This window comes from Aphelocoma coerulescens, chromosome 2, assembly GCF_041296385.1.
Source record: "Aphelocoma coerulescens isolate FSJ_1873_10779 chromosome 2, UR_Acoe_1.0, whole genome shotgun sequence".
Taxonomy (NCBI): domain Eukaryota; kingdom Metazoa; phylum Chordata; class Aves; order Passeriformes; family Corvidae; genus Aphelocoma; species Aphelocoma coerulescens.
Genome location: NC_091015.1, coordinates 46,318,686 through 46,332,785, shown reverse-complemented (window position 1 = coordinate 46,332,785; position 14,100 = coordinate 46,318,686). Strand labels below are relative to the sequence as shown.

At 35.9% G+C, this 14,100-nt stretch overlaps 1 long non-coding RNA gene across 1 annotated transcript; it reads left to right on the top strand.

Annotated features, from left to right (window-relative positions):
- Positions 1-450: 450 nt before the first annotated feature.
- Positions 451-11,758, top strand: LOC138106536 (uncharacterized). The gene is made up of 3 exons (XR_011149019.1): positions 451-639; positions 2,274-2,369; positions 10,226-11,758. It is a non-coding gene; the product is annotated as an uncharacterized lncRNA (long non-coding RNA).
- Positions 11,759-14,100: the final 2,342 nt, after the last annotated feature.

Sequence of the window (14,100 nt, the reverse complement as noted above, 5' to 3'; positions counted from 1 at the left end):
GTGCCTGCAATACTAAAATATGTTTACAAGGTTAACATATTAATAATATTGTGATTATGCATTTTTGCTCATTTAATTATATTGCAAAACTTATTTTGTCCTTAGATGAGCATTAAGCATCAATTCAAAGAGCTGTCCTTTAGCAAATTATTCGATTGCTGACATACAAACTCTGATTTAATTACAAATTCATTATTAAATACTTTTATACTTAATGTTAGTTTCATATTTCACTGTCACGGTACATAGAGACACTTAAATACCTTTTAGATGTTCTTAAAGAAGGAGGCAAATGGTTGGTTGAGGGAGAAAGGCATTGGGTTAGCTTTCTTCTCTTGAAGGGAAAACTAAGAAATTTGCTGTTCTAGTTCCACATTTGGTGACAATCAGGTCTGCAGCTACAGGTGGGGTGAATCTCTCATTATTAAAGGGAGGCTCATACTCGAATGAAGCACATGCAGTAATAGCGTGTCTTGTTCCTGGAAATCTTTTCCTGTAGACTTTGTAGAAATCAATGAGCATAATTGTACTGTACTTGTCAGACAGCTGAATTTTTTTTTTTTTTAAGACATGAAACGTTCTTATGTGAACATCTGGAGCCTTCATATGAGATATGTGACTCTGAAATAGCCAAGTATCGTATGTATGACCTTCATAATGTAATTATCTTAAGGAGTTAAGTCAAATGAGCAAGAGTTATGTAATAAGGTGATTGTTACTTCCTCCTCCTCCCACTGTGAGACTGATTACAAAGAGTACTTTGCTGTCTTGCTGAAATTTAACAGGGTTTGTGTGGCTCCAAATTTAGAAATGGTAGACCTCATAAAACAAAATTTGACCTTTTCTTGGAATTCCAGTGGTAGAACTATTCTTATATTAGAAGAGGTACCTCACAGTAGAGGTGATCCTCATATTTTTGTGATTAGTTGTTTCAGGGACATCCTGAACATAACTGCAAATAAAAGTATGGTCTAGAACTCATATTCCATAGTCATTAACTGTATTCAATCTACAAGAAAAAAACTTGAAGAACTTATCTTTGTGTGTTAATGAAGCTGTGTTTGTTTTTCCTCAAGAGAGGATGCTCTGTTATTTTGTAATATATGAACCTGTTCCTCTGACTTACATAGCTGCTTGGATTTCAATGCAGCTATCCCAATTTGTATCGTGGGTCATTCATTACTAATTTTTCAGATCTCTATTTCCTATGATATTTTTGCCCCCTTCACAGCTCCAAAATTTGCATTTCTAAGTGTATTCCCAGCAAGTGTTAATTTATGACTGTATATATAAACAAGAAATAAATGAATGAGCCGGAATATTGTTCCATAGTTTTTTTTGTTGGATGTTTACTTTTAGGTTTTCAGTAAGAAAACGTGGTGAGATTTTTCTAGTTTAATGAAAGAGATTATTATGTAAATGGTCCCAAAGTAACTGTTAAATAAAAAATAATCATCTAAAGCCGAATGAATTTTCCATTGGAAAAGATATATTTTCTGAAATTTTCATGATGATTATTTTCTGCTTTCAATAGAAATCTCAAGCATTTCTGTATCTTCCAGGAAAAACTTATAAACACATAAACAATAGCATTATACTCAAATTTTATTTTAAGGGCCTGCAAAATTAAAGTGCACAGAAAATTGTTGCAGCTATGTGCTTTTATATAAGTAAATGTGAGTTGTGAGAAACAAGATAAAAGTAAGCTCATAAACTATAAATCTTCCGTATTACTGCATAGTAAAATTGCTATACATAATTCTTGTGCAGTTTATCTGGAAAATCTGATTAAGATATACTGCAAAATGAAACGGCTGATGCCTAAAAATGTATGGGGTTATATGAGGACATGTGACCTAAATTCCTCTGTAGCACTGATTTCCACTCAGAAATAAATGCATGCTGGTAGACTCTGCCATAGTTCTGTGCAGACAAGAGTGAATGTTGCAGTTAATATTTGTGCTCACAGTCATGTGTGACATATGAGTACAGGTGCTAATTTCTCAAGGAGAAAGCCTTGACCTTTTGAAAAGAAGGTTTGGCCCTAAACCAACTAAATTTTAATGCAGGCCATGGATGAAGATCTGTATGACTGTCATAACTGATGTCTGGATCCTCCCTGTCTTCCAAACACCATGGTTTGGCATTTCAATACAGTGGTGACATGCTGATTGTATTGATGACTCTGGGGATATTATTTTGGTAGAGACAGATGGATCTTTTCTCCTGCACAAAGACTGTCAACTCTAAGGATTTCTCATTCTGCTTTTCAGAATGGGGGAACTGAAAGAAGACATCCCCTAGGAAGTAGAACACACTCATGAGTCATGCATAACCAGCATGAGAATTCCTGCTTTCCTTCCACAGTGGTAAGTGAAAGTCGTAAAGAATATGACTGAGTAAATGAAAAGGGGAGATAGAAGTAGCCCAAAATATAGAAAATCCTAGTCCAACACAATCTTAATTCAGGCCCAAAAATGCAGTTTACTTCACATGACTGACTCTTATTTACTGAGATTTCTTTATTTTCACATGTTTTTCACCTGAAAAGGAAAGCACGGAGTGGATGTGGCTCAGAGTATGAGAGAACATATGGAGGCTGCAGTAGGGAATCAAGTCAGGATGTTTAAATTACCCTGTGTACTCAGTGAGCCAAAAGGCGGCTTAGATTTCTGTTCTGATCAGCAAAAGGCAATTTTCTCTGGCTTCATTTAATTTACCAATGTGTTGACAGTTGATCGTTGACTTTTGACCCCAGGTGAGCACAACTAACTCAACATGTTGCAATCTTAGTGTGTGCTCTGAGCTGGATTTGTGCATTTCATTGCAATTCCTGTAAAATGTTAACAGTTAAATAAATAAGTCTAGTAGATGTACAGATATGTTCCAGGTCCATAAGTGAGTTGGATTCCATTAAGTATAAGCAGTCTGTAAAGATATTTTTCAAATGTGCTCATAACTGTTCCTATTTAGAACTAAACATGCTTCCAACAAAAGAATTTTAAAAATGCATTTAGTTTTTCTTGGGTAGGCCTGAGAAATTTGCCCCTCATTATATGCAAAGAATGAACATGTGCGTCCTAGAGAATAAATGGTGACTATACTCCCTATGAGCATAAATTTTCTAGTGATAATACTAAGGACATTTCATTGTCTCTTCTTTAATTAAGAGGAGCTAAGATTCATAAGTGGTATGAAATTTACTTTCCCACCTGTCTTTAGTCAGTTTTATGTTTGACTCATAGTACATGTCATGTTTCTCATTCTTTTATTTCTTCTTCTCTTTTAAGTCCACAAACTAAAACAGACATCTTTATTCTATTATTTTTCTGGAGACTATCAGGTGATCAGAGAACTTCAGTCTCCAGCAAGTGCTTACATTTACTATAAACAGATTTTCAGGTTTTTTTTTCAAAAGGGAAAGAAAGAAAATAATATGAAGATATGACATCTTCAACAATCAAATGCCACTGGATTTAAGAAAGGAAAATGTGGTTGCTTTGTGACAAGTCTTTGTATGTTCCCTTTTTGATCCAAACTGGTTTTGTGCTGTTTTTGTAGTATGATCTTAAAATGAAATTTAAAAAAAAAAAAAAAAAAATTGAAAAGTTTCCATATCTCTAGTCCACTTAAGTCTAAAAATAAGAGAAGCAAATTATTAATTGTGAGTAAATTGTCCTCCACTTGCTCAAGAAAGTTATTCTTTAAAAGCATCCTAACCTAAGGATAGAGGCACACATCCTGCTTGGTTAAAGTGTAAAATCCTCACCTCAAAGATGTTGTGGGCTCACATATATTTTCAGTGTAAGCTGGAATCTATTCTTCCTCTGCTGATGGGTAGCATTTGTATAAGAAACACACTTAATTTCATTAAGGCTGATGCTGAAAGTAGCTGGTCACAGTTAGGCGCATGACAGTGTGTATGATGATTCATAAGACAGCTTGCCTGTCTCTCTGAAACTTGTCTCCTACACTTAATTTTTGCACATTCTCAAAATATCTACCCTTAGTGATTATAACTGTCAAAATTAATGAGTAAAAAATGCCATGAAAACTATGCCTAGGTATTGGTCCTTTTGGGTAAGCAATAATCTTTGTAATTATTTATTAAGTAATTTCTGTGCAGAGCTGTTGATCTGAAAAGCAATTCTAAAAGGAAAAAATTGTTAAGGAAGGCTGGTACTTAAAAAGGCATGTTAATCACATAAACACGTCACAGCATAGGAAGAGATTGACAAACACAATAGGTGTTCATCTTGTTTCAGCGGCAAATTCCTCAGGGACCTCTGGACGAGATGGAAGCAAACAGTAGAAATCAGATCACATTGTTGAGAGGATTGTAAAGGAATAGTACGAGCTGGTAGAGACAAAATCAAAAAGGCCCAATTCAGAAATAGAGGCATTTAGCAAGCCACACCAGGAATAATGACTGCTTTAGAAGTGCATTAATAGCTTAAGGTAAGAAGTCTGAAGCAAGAGTTAGCCTACTCCCTCTGTGAAACAAGGAAGCTAGTTGCACGTGATACTGAAAAGAACAGAATGTCAGTCTTTTTTGAAACAATCTTCCCTAAAAAGGTCAGGTTATGACTAGAGGATTAGTGCAGCTGGTAGGAGAGGAAAATCAGCAAGATCTTCAATAAGAACAGGGAAGATGAATTTAGAGATTATTGGGATAGTTAGGGGTTTGTCAAATCTCTGAGTGCAACCCTTTCCCAGTGGGAAAAAGGACTTGGTGCTGCTCCTGGATGCCCTCCAGCCAGCCCTGCTCCCCATTGTAGAATCACTGGAATATGAAAACTGCTGGAGGAAGAATGAACTTCAAACAAAGAAACAAACCTAATCAAACAAACACAAAATCCAAATGCAGTTGTAAACAAAGAAAGGAAATATTTTCCTTTAGCATGGAAAGCAGAGTAGCATGAGAATTTCAGATTTAAATTCTTTTCCCAGCAAAAACTTGAAGCAGAGAGTGACTACCTGTAAACTTGGAAAATAACAAATAGATAAATAAGAAATAGGATGGATTTTTCATGAATAATCATATCAAATAATCGAATTCTCTTCTTCATCAGATCTTGCTGATGGGAAACAAGTAGGAGATTTCCTGGGGCTTGTTGCCATCAGTAGAGCTTTGCTACCACCTTGACAAGCCAGGACAACAGCTTTAACAAAGCCTCTGAAATTTGTGCAACACAGGTTAGACAATCATATACAAGAAGTAATCCATCAATTCTCTATGAAAATAAAAGTGTTCAGATAGGTCTCTGCAGAATCAAACTGCATTCACTTCTATCCAATACTTTCACTAATGAAGTGCATGGTGTAACAGAAAATGGTCTTGTTCAATTTTTAAATTTCAAAACAACATCAGACCAGGACAATAAGCCTATTGGAGGACAAGATTAAAATGACAAAGGACAATTCTTGATATACTCAAGAAATAGTCTGAAAATCAATCAGAAGTGTGACATTAAAATCAGTTGCACAATAAAGGACATGAGAACAACCAGTTAGAGACCATTTCTGAAAATCATCTAGATTTAGAAGAGAGCACAAGCTGAATAAAAAACATATTGATCCTATAAAAAAGAAGTTTATCTACAAAAAACCCCAGAATCTTAGGTTTTAATTTTGCTTTGGGAAGGCTTCAGTTAGAGGGGCACTCAATTTTGGGGAATTCATTCCCAAACAAGATGTTCACCAGTTAGGACAAGACCCCCAGAGACCAATAAGAATGCTCTGATATAAAAAAGATGATACCTAGAGAAAGTACTCCGTTAATTTATCTGAAAGGTGTCAAGAATGAAGAATGGTGATTTTATTTTTAGTGTACAAAGAGCTACTATGAAGGAGAAGGCAACATCTTTTTTCAACACTTGTGAACAGAACAAGAAATAATGGATTTAATGGACATAAAGCACAAAACCAGAGAGTACAAAACATCACTGCAACAAGGGTAGTGAGGAACTGGTATGGATCGATGGAGGACTTGAGGAGTTCCGTTGCTGAAGTTCTTTTGAGAACTAGTTAGCCAGATACTGGCTGTCCTATCAGCAGATGAACTGGCTGTTGCCTTGAGCTTGATTTGTATTTCTCTGTGATTTCACCACAAGAACATTCCATATTTCACATTCACCTTTGCTGGTACAAGGTACGAGGAAAACTAAAGCTTCAAAAGCTTTTTGTCTGGACTCAAAGCAATGCTAGATAGAAATCAAAGACTTATTCCTAGATGTTCTCCTAAAAATATCCCTAACTAAAGTTTGTCTCAGTGAGAGCAATGAAATTACCTGGGACTTGCAACATCAGGTGACCAAGTTATTTAATCTTCACGCTACATACAGGTATGAGGTATCCAAGGCCATATGTGTGTATATGCATACATAATATATATATTGATACCTACATACTTATATGTGTGTTTATACACATCCTACATGTACAATAACATATTTTCTGTGTGTATAGTTGTATGATAAATGTATTGTATATATACCAAGGCAGACATACATAAAAGTACAGTCAGGATTGTCCAAAATAGAATTCAGGGCACTTAAATTGTCTTTGTCTCCAGTAATTATAAAGGATACATAAAGAGCATAGTTTTTAACATAGCCAACTGTATTTTACCTGTAAAAATCCTGCTCTCCCTTCTCCATTTAGTAGTAAAATTATCAGCAGGCAGGGAAAAGATGAACAGTTTATAACTCAAACTGTCATTTGAACATTTTTTATTAATAGTAGAATAAACCTGTTCAGCATTCATTAATGGTTTTGAGACAGATGTGGTAGGTCCTTCCTTTATAATGAGCAAATTTGATGGGAAATCACAGGTTCCTGTGCCACATCTGAATTAATCATACAACAATTCAAAGATAAATTCAGTCTGACACCTGCCAAAGTTGCTAATGACAGTAGTTCTGCTTCTTCAAAAGATGAATCCTACTTTCCCATTAAAATTATTTTTTATTACTTAGCACATACTTTAGTATATTCATTATATTCATTATTGTTATGAGAAGTAGAAAGTCTCTCTTTCTTCATACTCATATTTAGTAAGACTAGTGCACCTGTCTTTGTAATCAATGTCTACATGTCTGTCAAGCTCAACTTTCCAGTGACAAAATTTTCTGAGCTTCCTTTTCTGGTCATACACATTCATGATATTTTGCTCACTGACCTACTTGTCATTGAAGAATTCAGACTTAATGTGTACACAGAAAACGTAACACAATTTTTTTGTTATACAACTGCATTGTCCAAAAAAATCATCACTTCTTGCAGCCAAATGTACTAGACAAGGACGCTGATATGTTATTTAAGCATTTTAAACCAACAAGGAAATAATGGTTAGCCTGGGAAACAAGGAGGAATGCACATTCCTTTTGTGTAGCTTAGGAGAATTCTCCATTGTCTCTGTGTGGTTTATGAGGAAATGCATCCAAAACCAAACCAAAGGTCGCGATTTATAATTTTTGCCAAAAGAAATAATGAGTGATAAAACATTTATTTTCCACATTATTGAATGTTTTCTCAGACACAAAGATCAGAAAGAGAAGTATTTGGAAAAAATGTTGGAAACATTCATTTTAAATCAGCTAAAAATCATTCATGTCACTGTGTTTCCTATGTAGTTTAGTGTTACAAATTCAGCCATACCCTCTAACCACCATAAACAAACTTAAACCAGAAGCAAAACCACATTTTTGCATGGAAGATATAGTCAGGGAAAAGCTGACTGTAGAAGGGAAAGAGGGCTCGGTGGAACACAAAAGGGAATGTTTATGTCTATAAACATTAAAATCAGACTAAATCAAAATTTAGTTTGTTAACTGAAAATTTAAAGTATTAAAATGTCATTGAAGCCTAAATATTTTTAGAAAAACTCCATACATAAATTTATTGGCAAGATTCCTGTGGAAAATTTTAATTTCATAGTAATTGAATTATATTTTGGAAAAAAAATTCGAATCGATTGTTCAATAATTTTGAAGGAAAAATAATGACAGCTGAATCTGCCTAAGTTTAACCTAAAATTGTCATAACAACAAAAATAAGATGATGAATGAAGTGAACTCTGAAATCCAAAGTCTGTGGTTAAAGATAATTAAAGTTCAACCCTGAGAACTGGTCAAAGTGAAGGCTGCTTAAAATTATCGGAGAACTGGATCCAAATTGGTCAATTTACCAACAATGGAAAATAGTAACCTGCTGTACTGAGCAGCAGGGTCACTGATTGCAACAGAATCGCTCTGCTACAAATGAGAGGGAGAGAAAATGCTTCCAAACAAACCATGTTGCTGCAGAGGAATTGTGAAGAGAATTACTCCTGTATTTTTGCTAAATACGTCACTGAAGGATCTCCTGAGGTTTATTTAGAAATAGCCCAGCTGTGCAAACTACATCATAGTTGTTCATCTTCTTGGCAGTTATAAACCTCTACCTGCCCAGATAAATGATCAGCAAGGAAGTAAAGCTGACCCAGGAATTTTACAAATAAAAAGACAATCTGAGGTGTGCTGACATTCTTTGGTTTCAGTGACTTGTGATGTGGTAAGAAAAGCAGTCACATCCCTCTGTAAACTAGGACACTGTTTTGAGTCAGCATTCTTTGGGCAACTTTTATATCTGCTTCTAGCTAGAAATCAAGTTTCAAATGACAATTTTACAAGTGAAGTTTTGCAAGTGAAGTGATAAGACCTATAGGTTTCAGTGAAATAATCAGAATAGTTAACATAAAAATTAAGACAGAAAATCTCCTCCTTTGAAGAAAATTGGTTGTGAGAGGAAAATGCAGTAAAAATTATTAAAATTTGTTTATTAGAAGAGAACCCTGCTGCCTTCATTTTCATGTTCTGCTTTGAAATATGAGTAGACTATCTTCACTGAACAAGCCATAAACCTACATCTTGACCATTTCTTAGAAAGTAAATTATTTCCCTCCACAAACTATGAAGGGGAAATAAAAGAGCTCTTTTGTGTTTATTTTTCACAGTGAGCCATCAGACAAATTCAATTTTGAAAATATAAACCATAAAAAAATCAGAAGGGAAAAAACAGAGTGAGGTTTTAGTTAGCCTTGAAGGGAGAAACAGCATTTGTACGTGTGTGTGTGTGTGTGTCTGTTCAAGTAAATGTAAAAGGGGAACTTTTGAATTTTAAGGATAGACAAACTGTCTGAAAATGTATGTCTGCCATTTGTGGATGGAGACCTGTGCAGCTCCTTGTGGAAAACCAATTGAAACTCATAAGTGTGGAGTATGCTTTGGCCCCAGAGCAATTCTAAGCTGATGTATTTACTGCACAGAATGGCTATTAATTTCCACCCCTGAAGCTGTATCCTCCTGTGTTAAAACAAAACAACTGTGATAAGATTATGTAGTAATGTTATTACATCATAATGAAGATTGGAAAGTGGAAAATAAATTTACCAGTAGAACTGAGAGCATCAGAGGAAGAAATTAATTATCTAAGATCGAATTTGACTAGGACACAAGGACCTAAATTGTATTAATTCATTAACTACACTAAACAGTTAAAATGCACTTCTCATTTAAAGGCTTCCCTTTCTAGAAAAGCCAAGGTGTCAAAAGATTAATAGAGAATTTATTTCTTATTTTACAGAGAGACAAGAGCCATATGCTGAATCAGCAAATTAATCTTGAAAGTAAATTCTGAAAGATAGCTGTGTCACCAGGCTGAACCTGCCTCAAGGCAGCTTGCCTTTTGAAACCAATGGAAAGGTTTAATTCCACAGCAGGACTTATTCCTCTCTCTTATTTTATTTTTGGATCCTTTATTTTGTCACTACATATGGGGTCATTCAGTTCCTCATATGAGCAAGGAAGATGTGGGCCAGAAGTTGGTATTCTTAACTTTTATAACGAAGGAAAATCACTCCAGACTTTTGCAAATGGACCTTTCCAACTTTTGAAAACTTCAGTACAGTGTGGGATAAACAGAGAATATTAAATTGAACCTCTCTACTGCGAAACTCCTTTTTAAACAAGAGTTATGTTGTGCTGACCACATTACCCCTAAAATTTTTTAAGATCTAGTAATGCAAATATCTTCACATCTTGTGAGAAGTGTCAGGCAAGCTGAAAGAACTAGGCTTAAATGGCGTGAGACATGGAGAGAATGAGATCTAGCAAAATAAATCAGTATATACTGACAAACTTTCAACAATTAGAGATTTTTAAGTTCAGCATTATTTTTATTTCAGCTCTTCTCCGGACATTGGAGACTGAAATTTTCTCACCTTTTACAGAACCACAGAACCACAGTACAGCTGAGGCTGACAGGGAGTGCTGTCTAGCCTAAGACCTCCTCCATGGAGAGTTAGTCTTCCTAGCTCCAGACTTTCCCCTGGTGGCAGGGGCCTGGGATTCCTGAGGGCCAGTCTTCGTGGCAAAGTTCCAGGCAAAGAAGACATTAAGTACCTCAGCCTTTCCTCTGTACTATGCAACCAGGGCTCCAAACCCATCCAGCAGCAGGCACACTTCTCCCCTTGTTTTCTGTCTGCTGTTGATGTAAAAGCCCATCTGGTAGCCCTACATGTTCCTCACCACACTTGTGCTGAAAGCACGAAAGCCAATTTCCTTGTCCAGCTGATTTCAAGAACTGAAACCTTGTGACATCAGCTAAATTGATATCATCTAACTTTCAGATCCAGCTAGGTACAGACAACCTTGAACTTTGTTATACAAAAACAGAGGCTGTTAAGGAAAAAAGTGGAAAAATGGACTCATGGAAAATACCCAAACCCCAAAAATACTACTCAGGCTGCTGTTACCAGAGGAACAGGAGGTTTGCATATCGGCTGCTCTTGAAGCCTGGCCCTGGCCTCCTATGGTAAGGATGGTCTATTCAGTTCCTCCATCTGTGCTAGGGATGGAGCAGTCGCCGCTGAGACTACTCAAGGTTTTGACATAGGCAAGCAAAGTTATTTTGCTGTTTCTGACAGTCTATTACTATGGGTAACAAATTTACAGGCAGTCAAAGGTAGCTAAAAACAGGGACAAGCAATGAGCTGTGAATATGAAATATGTGTGTGTGGATTTAAAAGCTTATAACACAGAAAGTAGAAATTTGGATATCATCAGTGTCTTTTGATACCTACAAACAATCTAAATGTGCTCCTGTTGTCTGCTGCAGTGGGGAATCTCACACTGAGAAAAGAACTGCAAAAGGGAGAAGGCAAAAACTTGGGATTCACTTGGCCTTTCAAGGGAGTGAATCTTTTGCCCACATGGATGGGGAGGGTCTTCTTCCAGCAGAGGGGAACACTGCTGCTCTTGCATATGGCACAAGTTCATTGCCCCAGCCCTTTCTGTAAAGGCAAATCAATAAGCATGAATTTAATTGTGTTCCAATCTACATCATGCATGTACTGGCATATGGGTATAATATGTAACACATATATAACCTGTGGAACAAGTTGCCATAAGACTCTGAGCCTGAATTTATTTTGAAGGTTTTCACATTACAAATTAAAACCAAAGTTATTGAGGTTTTTTCATTTATCTGAAACTGTAAAGTGCCTGCTTTCAGGGGAAAAAAAGTTCAATCACACCTCAAACGAGCTAATTTAATTTCTGGCTTTATTTCCCAAGGTGGTAGTTTTCTGCAGAAATTCAGTGGTTGATTAATTTGCATCATTAATCATTTAAATAAAAGTGGACCCCATAAATTCAAAGAACAAATAAAGCCACTTGACTGCTAATTCAGCAAGATAATTAGAAGACTTCAGACATGCCAGCTGACAGAATATGATTAATAAAAATGAATAAACTTTGCTTGTAGGGTTATTCAATAATAAATTCTACGTTCTTCCTCCTCTGGTTTTCTGTGTGTGTGTACATATACATATATATATATGTACACTTAAATTCAAGTAAAGGTAATCTTTAAGAGAAGAAAGAGTCTTACAATTAGGGTTTGAAGAAGGTGAGATTTAAAAAACAATAAGACAACATGAGTGCATATTTGGCTCTTCTACTCATCAATGAACACTTCTGCACTGGATCTTTCACTCCGAGATACATTATTAAAAAAGTGTGCCTATAAGTTCTGTTCAGTCCTATGCAGATATGCTACTGGGCAGTGTCACCAGATCAGCACAATGCAAAATGAAATGTAGAGAAATATGAAGATTTTGAGACAGTTGAACAGGTTACTGCATGTGGCTTGTCCTCATCTGAAGGGACACATTTGCTGTAGGAGCACATTTCTCCGTGTTCAAGTCACTCATATTTAGTTTCATCCTTTGATCATAATTGTCACAGGTATTGTGCACCACAAGAGCTCAGCTATGATGTAAGTTCTAAATTCAGAGATCAATGAATTGATTGTACATCCCTTAGTATGTACAGATTACTCAAAGGTGAATATCAACAGCTGAAAACATTAAGGAAAGTTAGGACAGAACTTCCAGACTTAATGAAGGTTATTACTTTCAGATTGTTTCTTGAATGAGATGTCTTTAAATTAAATGGATTATTCATCAAGCTCAATCCATTGTAATTAGAAAGTACCAAAACTCCCTGACCTTATACAAAAACAATACATATTGGTGGAACAGCTTTTAATAATGTATTAAGAACTAAAGTTAATATTGAGGTCACTAGTAGCTATGTCTGTACCTTCGTATGCCTTTGTCAATCACTCCATGAGTTGGACATAAAATGCTTCTGGTGTTCCCATTTTCAGCTCTGGTAGTTGGGACATTAATTTGGAGAGTAGTAAGAGTAGAGTAAAATGTAACAAAATGGTGTATTCACTTGTTGGACCGCATCTCAGCACTACATTTTCCTGTTGTCTGCTGACAGATGTGTTGTGTTCTCAGACAAGATCAAAAATAGCTAGCGCAATAAAGTCCGGTTTTTAAGAACTTTTTTGTACTAGATTTGTGATATTCAAGTAATTTTTTTTTTTCAAAAATGTGATTTGAATGCAATGATATGTTTCACTAAGGTTCTTTTATTTTTGTCAGTAAGGAAAACTTGCAGTGCCAAAACAGATACTATAAAAGACAACAGAATGAGGGTTTTTATAGATGATGCTTAAACTTAATCTCTTAGTGTCCAATTAGAATTTACCAGAAATGTTACACTGGGAGGAGGGGGAGTGTTCTAACTGAGGATTTCAATAAATTTAGCAGGAGATGTAGAAATGCTCGTGGTTCTTTTCCTGGCCTTGTTTTTTACCCAGTGCATCATGCCTGGCATGGTCATTAACTGCCTTTACCTGTTTCCTTGTGAGGAAGATGGAACTGACAGTATTTTGCCTGGGATCAACAAAACATACTCCCAAGAAAAAAGATGGAGTGTTTTATTCTGTTGCTAATAGATACTAATATGAAAAGCAGTAGCAAGACTACTGGCCATGAAGATGTGTTAGGTTTCTTTTTGCTAAAAAGCAACTTGCTAGTCCATCCCTTCTGCAGAAGTACTGACCAGTGGTTCTAAACAAGACAGTGAACTTCCAAAACCTTGAAATCCATTCACTTGCTATGAACCAGGAAACTATGACAAATCTACAATCCAAATTAAGATTCATGTACTCCGAGGCAGGGAGGGAACTTGCTCTCAGATTACTCAGTACGACATAATTATGGCTATTATTGGTCTGTTCACAGGAAGTAAAACTGCTCAAGTTTGGCTCCAGTGCTGTGGAGAGATCTAAGCACAATATTAGCACAGGAAAAAAAATAATTGATTTCTTGCAGCTTCAAAGACTGGACTTAAGACAATTGTACACTTTGCCTGTGGGCACAAAGTGCTGAAAATTTAACTTCTCTAGTTCTATCAGAAAAAAACACACTTTGTTTTTCTCTCCTGCAAAATGCTATATGCCCCAGGGTATCGAACACTGTAACAATGTTTTCCTTAAACCATTCTAAAAATGGTATTTTTGGAAGACTGGAACATTAAACTAGTGAGCATTGTAAGTTTGTATTGAAGAGAGATGGGCCAGGAAAAGAACAAAACTAATACCCCTAAAACTGAAGAATGTCAGTGAAATGAACATAGACAATAGTGGCCATTCCTGAAATCCTTACTCTACCTTTATTTCCTTTGAAAATAAAAATTCCTGCCA